Raw genomic sequence first — 18458 nt, 5'->3', positions numbered from 1 at the left:
CCGAGGGTGACTCTTTCCTAATCAACAAGTGGTCTCCCGACATGGAATTTGTATGAAGGGCCATCCAATTTGGGGATAATATGGGGAATGTGTCAGATGGAGGAGGTTTGAATGAAAGTATAACTACCCCATGTGAGGAAATTTGGGGCACCAAGGTGGGTCAATACACTTGGTTAGAAGGGAAATGACAACCAATGATTGTACATAAACTTTTACTGTATTCCTTATGTTTCAGAGGAAAAGGAACGCTACTATTGGCTCTGCGATTCCGGGTGCTGCCTGTGCCATCAACAAAACGGGCATGGGGGCAGGAGATTTTTCGTAGACCATGGTCAAGAGTAACGCCGGCTGCTTTCGGTCAGGTCTACAGGGATCCCGCTTTCAAGTCGGATACGGACCCTAACCTGGCCTGGTCAAAGTTCCAGGGAGAAATTCAGGGAGCCCTGGATGCTGTAGCTCCTCTCAAAAGGGTAACCATTCAGGAGAGGGCAGCCCCTGCCCCCTGGTATACTGACACCCTTAGGAAGGACAAGTCCACTTGTAGGGCCCTGGAGAGGAGATGGAGGAAGTCAAAGGATTGCAAAAAACACAGTTGATGGACAGAATGTAGAACAATGTCATACATTCACCCCAGTACAAAGATCTGGGCCTAAATCCATCGTTTATTTGCACTCCACACCACCCTGGGTTAGACACTGGCAATATGCAAATCAGCTCTGACCCTGTGCCTCATGGGAACAGTCCAGTCCGAACTACCAAGCCATGTCTTTCCCAGACCGGAATTAAGCATCCAAGGACCGGTTTCTGGCTATCAGCCTTCATTCAGCCTGGATAGCTTGACTCCAGTGGTGTGGAGAGCCTGGGACTCACGTCTGAGCATACCCAGCCCACTCGGGGTGAAAATTGCAAAAAACACAGTTGATGGACAGAATGTAGAACAATGTCATACATTCACCCCAGTACAAGAATCTGGGCCTAAATCCATTGTTTATTTGCACTCCACACCACCCTGGGTTAGACACTGGCAATATGCAAATCAGCTCTGACCCTGTGCCTCATGGGAACAGTCCAGTCCGAAATACCAAGCCATGTCTTTCCCAGACCGGAATCAAGCATCCAAGGACAGGTTTCTGGCTATCAGCCTTCATTCAGCCTGGATAGCTTGACTCCAGTGGTGTGGAGAGCCTGGGACTCACGTCTGAGCATACCCAGCCCACTCGGGGTGAAAATTGCAAAAAACACAGTTGATGGACAGAATGTAGAACAATGTCATACATTCACCCCAGTACAAGGATCTGGGCCTAAATCCATTGTTTATTTGCACTCCACACCACCCTGGGTTAGACACTGGCAATATGCAAATCAGCTCTGACCCTGTGCCTCATGGGAACAGTCCAGTCCGAACTACCAAGCCATGTCTTTCCCAGACCGGAATCAAGCATCCAAGGACCGGTTTCTGGCTATCAGCCTTCATTCAGCCTGGATAGCTTGACTCCAGTGGTGTGGAGAGCCTGGGACTCACATCTGAGCATACCCAGCCCACTCGGGGTGAAAATTGCAAAAAACACAGTTGATGGACAGAATGTAGAACAATGTCATACATTCACCCCAGTACAAGGATCTGGGCCTAAATCCATCGTTTATTTGCACTCCACACCACCCTGGGTTAGACACTGGCAATATGCAAATCAGCTCTGACCCTGTGCCTCATGGGAACAGTCCAGTCCGAACTACCAAGCCATGTCTTTCCCAGACCGGAATCAAGCATCCAAGGACCGGTTTCTGGCTATCAGCCTTCATTCAGCCTGGATAGCTTGACTCCAGTGGTGTGGAGAGCCTGGGACTCACGTCTGAGCATACCCAGCCCACTCGGGGTGAAAATTGCAAAAAACACAGTTGATGGACAGAATGTAGAACAATGTCATACATTCACCCCAGTACAAGGATCTGGGCCTAAATCCATCGTTTATTTGCACTCCACACCACCCTGGGTTAGACACTGGCAATATGCAAATCAGCTCTGACCCTGTGCCTCATGGGAACAGTCCAGTCCGAACTACCAAGCCATGTCTTTCCCAGACCGGAATCAAGCATCCAAGGACCGGTTTCTGGCTATCAGCCTTCATTCAGCCTGGATAGCTTGACTCCAGTGGTGTGGAGAGCCTGGGACTCACGTCTGAGCATATCCAGCCCACTCGGGGTGAAAATTGCAAAAAACACAGTTGATGGACAGAATGTAGAACAATGTCATACATTCACCCCAGTACAAGGATCTGGGCCTAAATCCATCGTTTATTTGCACTCCACACCACCCTGGGTTAGACACTGGCAATATGCAAATCAGCTCTGACCCTGTGCCTCATGGGAACAGTCCAGTCCGAACTACCAAGCCATGTCTTTCCCGGACCGGAATCAAGCATCCAAGGACCGGTTTCTGGCTATCAGCCTTCATTTAGGCCGATTTCACTTCTGCCCGGCTTTTCTAAAGTCGCTGAAAAGTTGGTCAATCGGCAGCTTTCCTACCATCTTGAGTCCCAGCATCTGCTGGGAGACTCCCAGACGGGCTTCTGCCCTGGTCAGGGAACGGACACAGCTTTACTGGCTGTAGTGGAGGAAGCTAGGAGCATTCTTGATTCAGGAGGGTCAGTGGCAGTGATCCTCCTGGACTTGAGTGCTGCCTTTGACACCGTAAGTCATCAGGTGCTCCTCCAGCGACTGTCAGAGGTTGGTGTGACAGGGCTGGCTTTGAAATGGCTCGAATCCTTCCTCTCTAATCGTTGTTATCAAGTATGGGAAGGGGTAGAGCAGTCGGCCTTGTTCCCTCTTCAATGTGGAGTCCCGCAGGGCTCATCTTTGAGCCCTACCTTATTTAATACTTATATGACTCCGCTTGAAAGAGTGGTCGCCCCTTCAGGAGTCACAGCTGGTGGTAGGGCTCACCCAGTTGGTGGAACAACCTGAAGTCCTTCATGACTGCCTTGCCAATGTCCATCGTTGGATGTCCCACTCTGCCCTCAAGCTGAATGGGGAGTAAACTGAGCTGATGCTCCTGGGAAAATCCAGTCCCTCTATTATTGCTAGCTGCTGGCCTCGGTCTCTGGGTGATCCTCCATCTCCCAAGAAGGAGATCAAGACCTTGGGAGTATGGCTGGAGGAAGATCTGTCCCTTAGGACCCACGCCAGGAAGACCGCAGGGGTGTGCTTCGGTTTGCTTCGGTCAGCTCGCAAGGTTTTACCACTGCTCCCTGATCCAGCTAGGAAGCTTCTGATTCGTGGCTTAATCTTGTCGAGGCTTGATTATGGGAACGTGGTGTTTCTTGGCGCCCCCGAAGCGACTTTGAAGACCCTCCAACAGGTACAAAATGCAGCTGCTAGAGTGTTGATGGATGTTCCCAGAAGACATTCAGCTGCCCCGGCCCTGAAAATGCTTCACTGGCTCCCCGTCAGGGAACGGGTGAAATTTAAAGCGTTGTGTACGGCCCATAAAATTTTGCATGGTAAGGGCCCACCGATCCTTGCCCCTATGGTACGCCCCTATAAGCCCACACGCTTACTGCGTTCGGACCAAAGACATCTCTTGCAGTCAACTAGAGTAAAGAGAGCTCGCTCTGGGGGGAGGCGTTTCTCAGTGCAAGTGGCGGCACTGTGAAACTCCCTTCCACTTAAGATCCGTTCAGAGCCTAAGATCCTACTCTTTAGGAAACTTCTGAAGACCCATCTGTTTCCAGTGTAGTGATAAATTGGCGCTATTTCTTGTTTTGTACTGCGCCGGGATGCCCCTGGGTAACTGAGCGCATTATAAATTTCATATAAATAAAATAAATTCAGCCTGGATAGCTTGACTCCAGTGGTGTGGAGAGCCTGGGACTCACGTCTGAGCATACCCAGCCCACTCGGGGTGAAAATTACAAAAAACACAGTTGATGGACAGAATGTAGAACAATGTCATACATTCACACCAGTACAAGGATCTGGGCCTAAATCCATCGTTTATTTGCACTCCACACCACCATGGGTTAGACACTGGCAATATGCAAATCAGCTCTGACCCTGTGCCTCATGGGAACAGTCCAGTCCGAACTACCAAACCATGTCTTTCCCAGACCGGAATCAAGCACCCAAGGACCGGTTTCTGGCTATCAGCCTTCATTCAGCCTGGATAGCTTGACTCCAGTGGTGTGGAGAGCCTGGGACTCACGTCTGAACATACCCAGCCCACTCGGGGTGAAAATTGCAAAAAAACACAGTTGATGGACAGAATGTAGAACAATGTCATACATTCACCCCAGTACAAGGATCTGGGCCTAAATCCATCGTTTATTTGCACTCCACACCACCCTGGGTTAGACACTGGCAATATGCAAATCAGCTCTGACCCTGTGCCTCATGGAAACAGTCCAGTCCGAACTACCAAGCCATGTCTTTCCCAGACCGGAATCAAGCATCCAAGGACCGTTTCTGGCTATCAGCCTTCATTCAGCCTGGATAGCTTGACTCCAGTGGTGTGGAGAGCCTGGGACTCACGTCTGAGCATACCCAGCCCACTCGGGGTGAAAATTGCAAAAAACACAGTTGATGGACAGAATGTAGAACAATGTCATACATTCACCCCAGTACAAGGATCTGGGCCTAAATCCATCGTTTATTTGCACTCCACACCACCCTGGGTTAGACACTGGCAATATGCAAATCAGCTCTGACCCTGTGCCTCATGGGAACAGTCCAGTCCGAACTACCAAGCCATGTCTTTCCCAGACCGGAATCAAGCATCCAAGGACCGGTTTCTGGCTAGCAGCCTTCATTCAGCCTGGATAGCTTGACTCCAGTGGTGTGGAGAGCCTGGGACTCACGTCTGAGCATACCCAGCCCACTCGGGTGAAAATTGCAAAAAACACAGTTGATGGACAGAATGTAGAACAATGTCATACATTCACCCAAGTCAAAGGATGACACAGATGAATCACGATACCGAAAGGCCCATAAGCTCTACCTCAACAGCTGCAATGCAGCAAGAAGGGTTCATTTGAGCGTACGTATCACAGAGGCAAAGAACTCCTCTAAGGAACTATATAAGATCTTGAAGGAATTCACGAATCCTATGGTTGAAGATGTCTCACCTCCCACCACCCAGGCACTCTGTGACGAGTTAGCTAGATATTTTATCGAAAAGTTCGATCTGATCTATCAAACCCTCGACACGGAGGAAGAGGAACTGGTTGAGGGACAACTAACCAGCGACCTGCGGCCGGATGTAGAGCCCTTTCCTGGGCTCGACTCCTTCTCGTATGTAACAAAGGAGCAAGTATGCTCCCTATAAAGTCGGGTAAAATCGGGGTCGCCACTGGACAAAGTACCACCGGCAGTCATGGCGACATTTAGTCCAGTCCTGGCAGGTGCGCTCTCCACAATATACAAAATCTCCCTGGGGACGGCCATATATCCCAATAAGTAGAAAACCGCATGTGTAAAGCCACTTCTAAAGAAAGCATCAGCAGACCCGAATGAGCTGCAGAATTGTAGACTAATCTCGCTTCTTCCCTGCTGCTCAAAGGGCTTGGAAACTCTGGTGAATCAACAGTTGTCCCTCTATCTGGAACAAAATAGCCTTTTGGATCCCTCGCAGTCTGGCTTCCGTGCATCTCATAGCATGGAGACCGCACTGTTGGAGGTGACGGACACCATAAGGATGACACTGGATAGAGGAACCCCAGTGATCCTAGTCCTCCTTGATCTGTGAGCAGCATTTGATACCATCTCGCATAGGCAGCTGCTAGACAGATTGGGAGGGATTGGGGTGAAGGGTAGGGCTCTTAAATGGATACAAAGCCTCCTATCGGACAGTGCCCAGAGCATTCAGCTAGATTCATTTGTATCGCAGACCACAGGGATGGACAGAGGTGTTCCGCAAGGATCTGTTCTGAGTCCTACCCTGTTTAATGCATACATGACTCCTTTGGCCGATATCATCAGAGGCTACGGCATCGCGACCATCTCTTATGCGGACGATACGCAGCTTATTGTCCCCATTGAGGAGGACATTATGGCAACTCAACTAAAATTTAGGAGCTGCATGTCCAGCATTGCCAGTTGGATGAGGAGAATTTTTTTACAACTCAACTCCTCAAAAACAGAGATTCTACTGTTTGGGAAGGCCAAAACCATCTGGTCCCCAGAATGGTGGCCCACCGAGCTGGGCGAAGCCCCCCGCCCTAGGAGCTGGGCCAAGAACCTGGGCGTCAGAATAGACAACAGACTGACTATGGAGGAGCAGGTTAAGACTGTGGCCGGGACCTGTTTCGGCACAATGAGGATGCTTAGGAAGGTCTTCCCATGGGTCCCCCTGTCAGCAAGAAAAATTCTCACCCAGTCACTCCTGGTGAGCCGGCTGGATTACCGTAATTCGTTGCTGGTGGGGGCAAGGGAGGATCTTCTATCAAGGCTCCAGGTGGTGAAAAATACAGCAGCCCGTCTAGCCCTACAATAAACCGGCACGGACCCCTTCCGCTCCCTTGCTGAACCAGTTGCACTGGCTCCCGGTTAAGAAGTGAGTCATCTTTAAGATGCTCTGCGTGGTCTTCAGATCACTACAAGGTAGGGGCCCTGCGTATTTCAGAAATAAAATCAGCTGGTGCGACATTTAAGATCTGGCAATGCTAACTTGTTGTGTCCCCAGAGAATACACAAGGTAAGGATGGGTGGTGGCCTTCTCCTATCTGGCAGCCAGTCACTGGAATAAATTACCACAGAACATCAGAGCCTGTAACGAGCTAACCACGTTCAAGAAACTTCTAAAGACATGGCTTTACTAGCTGCAACTGCTCATTAGGACCGTCTCCTCGAAGCGCCGAGAGATCCCTTCGGGGATGATTCGCTTGCGCTCTATAAATCCACAAGTAAAGTAAAGTAAAATGCTAACCGTGGAGTGATAGTGTATATTCTGGATATGCAATGGAGTACCTCCACACTGATGGATTACTACTAGCATGGAACATGCCTACACTCAGCTTGTTCCCTAATGGAGTTGTCTGTGTTCCCTAGTCACCATGCACAATCTGACCTTGGTCATTCCTGGAGAAGAGATATCAGACTTGTAGCAGCACTAGAGGAGTGTGGCTCACTGATTAGAGTGGCAGACCCTGATGCAGAGGTCTGGCCCGGGACCAGGGTTCAATTCCCGACGCGGCAGGGTCCTGAGCCCAAAATGTCCACGGACTCGATAATTCTCGCCTCAGTGCCTATTCTAATCATGGGGTCCTGTGCTGCAGCTCTGGGCAATAGTTGCTTAATCTCCACTACGGCGGCCCACCTGCTGCGGGATGCTTGGCTTTCACCCTGGGGATACCAAGGAGGGGTTATCTCACAGGGAAAAGCCAAGACGGGTTCCCAAGGCAAGCGCCTTGATGCCTTCGGGTGATACGTGCGCTATATAAGTCGCAATACATTTACATTTACATTTACACCTGCTTGGAAAAAGACAACCTTGCTGCATCAAGCTTGTGAAAGGAGAGCTGTGGACTATTTTGAATGGGCACAGTTCAAAGATATTCTAGAAGAATTGAGACTGTTCTCAGAAGCACAACTGGGGCCAAAACCATTCTTCACACTGCAAAGAAAATCTAATGTCCGCTGGTTACAAATCACCCCGTATGAGATGCTCAAAATGATGAACAGCACAGAGTTGGCCCTGAATTCTGTCAAGGAAGAAATGTAAGCAAACCTCCTCATGGTAACGCAGCACAGTTATATAGTAGACTTAATGACCAAATGGAGGGAGGGGTCTGTGCTAAGATCGAAGTGACCTGCTGTACATTCATCCCAGGGACTAATATGGACAATGGAACACTGACGCTTACCATTTCAGCGCGGCACAATCTACAAAGAAGCATGCATTAAGAGGGAGGTGCCCCTGAGCAGGAGTGGTTTTCGAATTGGTTCTCATGGGTCCCACAATGGATATGCGGTTTATGTAAATAATTGTTGCCAGTTATCAATAAGTTGCCCACCACACCACAAAGGAAAAAGCAGTCCATTACAATAATTTCTATAACAAGAAATAAGTTTTTTACAAAATGTATTCTTTTCTGTTTCTTGTTTTTTAAAACAAGATACTATGTCATAACCTATAACGTGATATCATAACTTTAAACAACAATATAACACATACATTGACAAAAACAATTGATATGCACTGAAATTCTCAAAAAGCAAGGACGCATCCCTGAGGAAAGATACCTCCTGCAAACTCACATGTATTCTAATCAGGCATACACAGACTAACCATAACTTCACTCATTCAGACCTTTTTAGCTCTTTGAATTATATTTATTCACCAGGCAGGAATTTCTTTTGTTTAGTTGTTTCTCTACCGTGGCCCTGCTGGTGTATCTATTTTTCCAGGGGCCCTCTACTTTATATACTGCTATGAAATCTGAGGAAAAAAAGGGTACAGCTAAATTGGAAAGTATTATTAAAGAGTTCAAGCTCTTAATCACTAAATGAGCACTGTATGAGAAATAGTTATTTATAAGGCTTCCCAAATGTTTTTTAATGGACACTCTTTGGACAACCCAATGTTTAAGTATGGAAAAAGGAAGAATCGCATATCTGTATGGATATGGAAAAGGAGATTTTTGAGATTAATGACTATGTAAAATCTAAATGATCCTATGACTAGGACAAAACACTATTTCGGATTAAGAATACACTGGGAAAGTTAAAGTACATTCAAATAAACCATTGATTGGTAGTATCCTCATTTACAGTTCTAATGACTGACACTAGAGTCTTCATGGAAGAAATAAAAGAAACAAAATTGTGAAAGTGGGCACCCTAATGTGATATGAGAGCTTTATTGAAAATAAGGTGATCAATAAGCTTTTTTAAGAAACAAAATGGAGAAATGTGAGTGGCAATGAGGAGGAGGGAGAATGGTAAAACAAATAACTAAGGATTACACTCAAAACTGGAGACCCATAAATTGGAAAAACATTATTTGGCTCAATTATATACAAAAGAAAAATAAAACATTGTAATTCACATATAATACCGCACATATGATTTCCCATCATCCATCTGCACAGAAATTTACGTCATTGCTTTCCCACCAAAAACCTTTAAAAGAAGAGGTGAACGCAAGAGAACTTCATTTCCCATCATCCATCTGCACAGGAAGTGAGTTCACTATTTTTCCTCCAAAATCTAATCAAAAGAAGTAGCCAAGCAAGACTTAAATCCATTTAAACAGGAAGTGATATCACTGGTTTCCTGCCAAAACGCTATTTAAAAGGAGAAGCCAAGGAAGAGGATTTAATTTCCAATCATCCCGCTGCACAGGAAGTAACATCACTGGTTTCAAACCAAAATTGTCTTCAAAAGAAGAAGCGAAGAAAGAGGACTTCATTTTCCGTCATCCGACTGCACAGGAAGTGACTTTAAAAGAAGAAGCCAAGAAAGAGGGCTTCAATACTCATCATTCTTCTGCACAGTAAGTGGCATCACTGGTTTCCTGACCACCATTCACTGTGCTCCTCCCTCCTCCCAAGATCTATGAATGGCAGATAAATGGCATGCCTATGTGAGCCTGTCCACAACGGGACAACACCCAGTACCAGGAACCCTGGTTCTCCCCCACTTATACCCTGATATCCTCCTCCATGTGCTTAACCCCAGCTGATGCTCAGTGCACTGCTGCTAATACAATCCAGAACACGGAAGGAGCATTCACTTGTTCCACCTGCAGTTCTCATGCACTCTCTCACACCATACAAGCACCACTCATACACCAAAAGCAACCAGCATTCCACTCGCTCATGCTCACACAGCCCAACTGCACGCCACACTTGCACACATGCCCCTCAACACCCATTCGGTCACCAAACAAGCTGCAGAGATATAAAACCTACTGCATAATACCACTCCAGGCTAAACCCCAACTCAGCACTGGACATTGCTACCACCATCCACTCTGGCTACAAGATTATTAGGCAAGTCCATCAGCATAAGCTAGGAGGTGGAGTCACTCTCATTTTCAAAGACACCATCAGCTGCAATACCAATACAGACACTCCCACAGCTACATGGAACACCTCACGTTCAAAATTCACATCACTGCCATCTTCCCCATTGGCGGAACCTTCAGATATAGACCACTGGGACCCCATACCAATTTCACCTATAACGTCACAGACATTTTCGCAGGCTACATCATCAAAGCCAGCACTTTCACCTAGAAGATGGCACGGACCTAAACTCCAAGGCCTTTATAAAAAACCTCTCAAGAAGTGGCCTCACGCAGAACGTTACCAAATCCATCCACTCTCTGGAAACCTATTGGACTCAATTACATAATAGTTGACAAGCCAAGAACTTTGACCTGGACAAACCACACCTTTGTCAGTTTCAATATAACCATCCTGTACCATAACAAACTTATCACCGCAAGAGCTGCCCGCCACACATGAAAACATTTCAGAAGAGAAGTGGGAATCCTCCCTCTTCAGGCATCAGGCTGAGCACACCAGTGACTTGCTGAAAGCCATCAAAAACCTTAACAGCTGGATCACTGCATGTGCCAAAACACCTTGGCTCCCCTTAAGCACAGCCCAAAGGCAAGATACCAACCGCTTAGGAAATCAGGCTGACAAAACGCCACTGCAAGAAACTGCAGCCCAAATGGAGAACAAGTCAAAGCACTGCAGATAAAGATTCTGCCTCCAGCAGATATAGAACACCAAGTGTATAGTTCTTGCAGATAACATTGACTTTAGCACTAACAGCAGCAAGGAAATGTCCACCATCATCTAGGATTCCTTCACATCTTCTGCTGTCTCCAGCAACATCAGCTCCCTTACAAGTCCTTTGCAACATGCTCTTGTAACACAATCACCTTCAATTACAGCCACTTTAACCCTCAACCAGACCCAGTCACTGTTCCAACTCAATTTCCCCTAAGGGCTGATGAACGAACCCTGAAGTCATCTGTTAGCATGGGATTCCTGGCTATCTGAGGTATGCTCCCTGTCCAGACTGGAACCACCACTCTAGTCAGGGTAACCTAGATACACTCTAAAAGATAACCTTTGCTCACCCTCTGGTAGCTTTGAAAGAGCAGTCAGGGTTATCTAAAAAAGTAACGGGTAAAGTATTTGTGGAACACACACACAGTAACACAATGAATAAACCACAAAAAGACTCAACACAGATTTAGAAAAATAGATTATATTCTTAGCAAAACAAGATGAAAATGACAAAAATCCAATGCTTAGAGGAATAACTGCAGTACGGACTTAGAAGCAAGTAGCGCTAAAAAGGTTACTTTTGGTCGAACTGGAACATGGCAAAGTCAAAGTTCGGGCCGCCCGCGATGGAACACCAGTTGGCTAGAGGACCCGCACAGGCCCAAGTGAACAAAGTACCTTTCCAGGTTGCAAACAATGAGATGCGCCAATCTTCTCCACGCAGTGAATGCGACGCGTCTGTTCTGAAGATGTGTGCCTGATTTGAAGGACGTAAGTGATACACCAGATTCTGATATGCAGTCGAAGGGGCAAGCATCCATAATAACGCAGTCATTACAACAACCTAACTTTACAACGCAACTGCCTTTATATCGCATGCCATTACAGTGCATGCCGTTTCAACGCATGTCACTAGAATGCATGCCATTACAATGCATACTATTACAACGCATTATAAGGTAAGTAATAGAGATTTTTTTTAGCATTAGGGTGGGAATGGGTTTTGGGGTACATGGGAATAGTAATTTTTACCCCTACACTATCCAATAATTTCTCTACTGTTTCACTCACTGGAGTGGGAATACTAATTTTTACCCCTACACTATCCAACACTTACCCTACTGTTTCACTCACTGGAGTGGGATTAGTAATTTTTACCCCTACACTATCCAACACTTATCCTATTGTTGCCCTAAAAGTAAAATGCGTTGTAATGATATGCGTTGTAATGGTATGCATTGTATTGGTAGTTTTTAAATATGCGTTGTAATGGCATGCATTGCAAAATCATGCAACATAATGGTAGTTGTGATGTAAAGACTACGTTGTAAAAGCATGCATTTTAATTGCATGTGTTGTGATATCATACCTTCAGTCGAGGGGATGCGTTTATCTCACCATGCTGCAGTGTTGGTGATTCTCTGTCCAATGTGTCAATCTTCCCCTACACCAGCTAAATGCTCCAGTTCTGTTACACACAGATAGGGGATGCATTGAAATACATGTTAGAAGTATATGGGCCACTTACAGTGAGCCAGGCAAAGGATCAGGGGTAGAGACTTCAATATCCCTCAGCCTCAAGCAACAGAGGTAGGCCAGCAAGCCCTTGGAGATCACTAAGAGTAAAGGCAGAGTCCAGCTCTCCTTCAGCAGAGTCAGAGTGCAGCAGGCTGCAGGGCAACACACACAATCCTTTAAGTGGCATAGCAGTTCCTCCGGTAGAGCTTTAGTTCAAGATCCGGAAGTGTCTGATTTGATTTGGTCAGAGACCCAGTACTTAGACCCAAAAATGCCTTTGATGTGGGGGGGGGTGAGGGGGGGGACTTCATACCAGCTCTTTGAAGTGCACCAGTATCCATTTCCGCCCAGTCCTGTCATCCAGGTTATGTGAGTGTGTGTTTGGGGGGGTAACCAGTCCTTTTTCTAGGGACAGGGCACTACCTTTTTCAAGTGAAGTGTTAGCCCTCTCTTCCATCCTGTCGAGGAAAGGCAACAGAATACAGACTTCTGTAGATGGGTACTCAGACACACCTATCCTTTATGTGTTGTGGCAGCTGTCACCCAGCCCAGATCTTCATTGGTGACAAGCAAAACAGGAGTCCATATGGGGGGGGGATTGTGAACCTGTACTTTTTAGGAGAGAGTAACTTTAACCACCAAGAGATTAGTTCCATTTCTCAATAAGACACTTTTATGGCAACTTCTTAAACAAAAGAAAAAATAAATAATGCAATTTACTATTTGAATTAATTTGCAAGTAAGAAGGTGATCCCAAACAGCACAACGATGCAGTGCAAGTGAAATAAGTGGGTGTAAAGTGTGTTGGTGTTACACAATCTATGTACATAAAATAGTGACTGATCCTGAATGCACAAGTGGTTGGTACACACTCTAACACAGAGTGAAATGTTCTAGAATCAAATACAAGCAGTAAACTATTATTGTGTCATGTCAACATGTTGACCTTAATCAAACAATTTAGACAGGGTCATTGTCAGCATGTGGGTTTGGGAAGCACCTGCCCAATGTATAGGATGAATGTGGAGATATTTCAGAGCGCTACTCATGCATGGTATGATTCTGAGGGATCCTTACGTATGGGGTGACTCATTGGTGACAAGCAAAACAGGGGTCCATATGGGGGGGGATTGTGAACCTGTACTTCCTAGGAGAGAGTAACTTTAACCACCAAGAGATTAGTTCCATTTCTCAATAAGACACTTTTATGGCAACTTCTTAAACAAAAGAAAAAATAAATAATGCAATTTACTATTTGAATTAATTTGCAAGTAAGAAGGTGATCCCTAACAGCACAACCATGCAGTGCAAGTGAAATAAGTGGGTGTAAAGTGTTTTGGTGTTACACAATCTATGTACATAAAATAGTGACTGATCCTGAATGCACAAGTGGTTGGTACACACTCTAACACAGCGTGAAATGTTGTAGAATCAAATACAAGCAGTAAACTATTATTGTGTCATGTCAACATTTTGACCTTAATCAAACAATTTAGACAGAGTCATTGTCAGCATGTGGGTTTGGGAAGCACCTGCCCAATGTATAGGATGAATGTGGAGATATTTCAGAGCGCTACTCATGCATGGTATGATTCCGAGGGATCCTTACGTATGGGGTGACTCATGAGTGGCTGGCAGTAGAGCCCAATCTATAGTTTGTGGTCCGGAGTTAGAACATGTCTGCAGCAGTGTGGGATTCTGGGTCATAGCCATGCAGTATACTGTAAGTAGCCCTCTGCGGTTAGGTTTCTCAGCAAAAGAAAATGGGAAACAGGAAACCAGTGGCAAATAGTTGCCTCGAAGAGATGTGCTGGGTCATCCCTCACTGTGAAACCTCAAATGAGGGCAAAGAGAAATCAAACCGTCTAGGAAGAAAGAGGCCACTTGAAAAGAATTAAACAACGAGTCCTCCAACCACAATGATTGCTTGACTGCAGAGTCGATCGATTTGAGTGAATGAAGCAAAGCGCTCAGGCCCGCACTACTGACTCCTGTGCTGCACATTAATCTGTGCCTAATTAATTTCACTCAAAAATAACTGAAACTAGGCGTTCTTGCCTTGCAACAAAGACTACATAACCAAAATAGCATGCTCTCCTTCACTGGCCCTGCTAAGTTTCAGATCAACCTAGATGACGCAACACATATTTTCAATGACCTTAGAGATTTGCTGAGATTCCTAAACGAAAAAGAAGAAGCTGAGATGGACAACACACAACCAAAAGATAACCCGAAAACCCCAAATCGTTAACCTGCTCGGTTTGGAAAGTACACTTAGAATGTAGTATTTATCAATGTCGAAAGCACAAATGATGTTTTAAGCCTATTTAAAGAACGTTTTAATGTCTACTAGTGAGAGTTTTAATTCATTCGTTAAGGTATAAAACTGTAATGATACGAGACACTAGCTAATAAGCCAATAGTCTAACGTTTCCTAGACCCTGAAACATGTTCCTAACTTTTCCAGACTCTGATACGGATTTCATTGAAGGTTAAATACCTAGTTGGTTGAAATTTTTTTGAAATGCTGGTATGTTGACCCACCCTAAACTGAAATATAACTTGTACACTGTCCTCAGGGCATTGACATTAACAGGGATGCAATGTTTTAACCTACTTATGCAATGTTCTAATTTTCTCTATAACGAATTTCAATTAATTTCAATGTGTGACAAACAAGGTTGTTATAAGGTACTAACCCTCGGATTCATCATGGTCATCTTTTGCGAGTCCTTAATAGCGAATTTTAAGGATTCACTATTAAAGACTCGCAAAACGGGATGCATGTAGAAATCGCCATATTTTTTGCGATTTTTACTGCTTCCTTAATTGCGATTCGCAAATAAGGAATGGCTTTCCCTGCATGCGCAAATTCGGATTTGGAGATAGATACAGAGGAATGATAATGTCCCTATACAAAAACCCCCGAGCTCGAGTGGTAGTGAATGCAGCAACATCAGAAACATTCACCCTAAGTAGAGGGACTAGACAAGGTTGCCCCTTGTCGCCAGGACTATTCCTGCTGGCAATAGAACCCCTTCTCCACATGATCAGAACAAACACGCAGATCGCAGGTGTGAAAGTGGAGGGTCAAGCCTTCAAACTCGCGGCCTATGCGGATGACATCCTGATCACAACAAGCAACCCACGGGAGTCAATCGAGGCACTGGTACAAACAATAGAGGAATATGCACACGTCTCAGGGTATAAACTCAACAGGGACAAATCAGAATGCAAACCAATGAACTGCCACACTACCAGAGCAGTACTAGGCAAGTCAGGACTGGCGTGGCAAACGAAACCCCTAAAATATCTGGGACTCCTCTTTGGGAAGGACCTTAGATCAACACTAGAGCACAACGAGGAAGCAATGCTGAAAATGATCAAAACGAAGCTAGACACATGGGGACCCAAATTCGTCAGCTGGTGGGGCAGAGTAGAGACAGTTAAGATGATGATAACCCCAATGCTCAACTACTTGCTGTCCATGCTACCGCTATCACTAACGACAGACTTCCACAAACAAATCGACAAAGCCATTAACCTGTTCCTATGGGGAGGTAAAAAACCTAGAATAAGTCTAGCAAAGCTCAGGCTGAAAAAAGAGCAAGGGGGACTGAACCTCACAAACTATAAGGCCTTCCAGACGGCATGCCTTGCCAAACAAGGGCTACACTGGGTAGCACCAACACCAGAATATATGCCAGTATGGCTGGAGCTAGAAAGGGGCATTCTAGGAGGAGCAGACCCAATCATGGCCATCACGGCGAACAGACACCCAGAAGCCAAAAACTCAATAATACGGAACACAAAAATAGCACTACTGAGACTAGATAAAGAGCTAGAAGTAAGCATCAGAGGCACCAAATGGGAGTCATTATGGTACAACACCAAAATCACATACAAAGGGAAAACGCTAGACAGCAAAGAATGGCTCAGCAGAGGTATAACAACACCGGCACAACTAGAGGCAGGCAACAACCCACTCACCTACAAGATGATCCAACAAACAACTAGCCTACCAGACAAGGAATTCTACGAGTTCCTAAGAATCAAAGCAGCCATCACCAAAGCGAACCTCTCCAAATACAAACCAACCATCATACAGTATGCACAGAACCTAAACACGACAGGTCACCAAACAGCGCAGATCTACAAAATAATCACACCACGCACCACCACACTTAATGACAAAACAATAGCCTTCTGGGAAGAGACCATCCACAGACCGCTAAGTGAAGAAGAGAAGGCCAGACTATGGACATCAGCGTCCAAAAACAAGATCACACCACAGTTAGCACAAACAAAATGCTGGATACTACACAGACTACACTGGACACCGGCGAAACTAGAGAGAGTTGGGGCAAGCGACAACAGCGAGTGCTGGAACTGCCACAAAGCAAGGGGGGACCTAGCCCACATGATATACGACTGCCCCAAAGTCAAAGCGTTCTGGAGCAAAGTATACAACCTAATAGACTCGATCACGGGTTGCCAGATACAACGAGGGCTAGCAGGGATAATTACCGGTTTCCTAGAGCCACAACTCCAATCCAAAGAAATACGAGATTTAGTAGACATGCTCCTGGCGGCAGCTGTTAAAAATATTCTGGGATACTGGAAAAACTCCAGCAAAGCCACCTTCAAGCGCTGGTTCAACTGGGTGACATTCCTCAGAGGGGCAGACAACATCACCGCCAAACACAAGGCGGCGAACCACACAGCCAAAGAAGACATGTGGGCAGCCCTAGACGAGTATCTGACGCAATAAACCCCCCCCCCTTTTTTCTCTTTTCTTCCTTCTTTCTCTCTCTCTTTGCTACCACTGAGCAAGCATACATGTAAAGCAGCCCAAGAAAGACAACTGTATACAATGTACATGTGAAACTTATTCATTTCAATAAAAATTTTTGAAATAAAAAAAAAAAAAAAAGGAATGGCTTTCCCATTCATTCCTATGGGCCTAAAGGCCCATAGGAATAAATAGGGAGTCATTCCTTATTTGCGATTTGCAATTAGCGAATCGCAAATAAGGAAGCGATTTCAAGGGTGCCAGGGTGTCCAAAGGACACCCTGAAACACCCCTGTAATGGTAATGTACACTGGTGTTGCGCACACACATGTCCAAAGGATATGTGTGTGTGTAACATACAACTTAGAAAAATGCACTAAAGTGCATTTTTCTAAGTTTTCGCTATTTACCACATAGTTAGACTTCGCGGTAAATAGCGGCCCCAGATTGCGAATTCGCAATTTTAAAATGGTTCATGAATTACATTTAAGGAATCTCAAATTGAAATTCCTTAAATGCAATTTTTCACAATTTAGTGATTTCTATAATTGCGATTTTTGCATTTGGGATGATGAATCCCAAATGCAAAAATAGCGCTCGCAAAGGGCCAGATTCTCAGAATCTGGCCCTTTGCGAGCCGATTTTTCTTTGATGAATCTGGCTGTAAGTCCATAAAACAACAACCAGTAGAGATAGTTGAGTCCCACTTTTAAACCTGTTGAATGTTTAAATGAAAGGTTAATATACTTAGAATGCTTACGATTGTTTAAAGATATATCCTTATTATTATTGTTTTAAGATGTCGGTCGCAAGCCAGAAAGTAGCAGATTAAAAACAATGGGCCATATTATCAAGAACAGCGCAAACATTATCGCCTCTTTAACGTCAGGAAACTGCCGCTAAAGCGGCAGTAAGGGGCTTGATAATATGCCCTAGAGAATTCGAATAGAAGCCTAGGTTTGATGCCCTTGGCTAAAGCGGTGATAATGTTTGCGCCATTCTTGTTTACATGGCCCAATGTTTTAAGATTACTACAAAGTTGGTCAAAGATTGACAGCTTCTGAGAGAATCAGGCATCATGTTCCCGAGCTTTGGACCCAGATAAGAAAACGAACAACCCGCCCCGGTGGGCTTTTTTAATTCTGGGAACCATACAGAGGTTCCGGTTGCTAGACCGAAGAGAGCGACTGGGGCAATAGGGTTTCACTAAATGTTGCACACTAGAATAGCCACAGATTTGTGGGGTTCAAAGGAGGGCCATGGTGGATTGGGGGTGAATGTTGAGGGTGTTTTTTGGAAACTAAATGATTGCCTGAATAAGGAAGTTCCCAATATGATAAATGTTCAATCGTTCGAAATGGAATGAATGTACATAGTGGGTATGCTGAACATTTGGCATGGATCTGGGCCTA

This window comes from Lissotriton helveticus, chromosome 2_1, assembly GCF_964261635.1.
Source record: "Lissotriton helveticus chromosome 2_1, aLisHel1.1, whole genome shotgun sequence".
Classification (NCBI taxonomy): Eukaryota; Metazoa; Chordata; class Amphibia; order Caudata; family Salamandridae; genus Lissotriton; species Lissotriton helveticus.
This window is presented reverse-complemented; position numbering follows the sequence as displayed.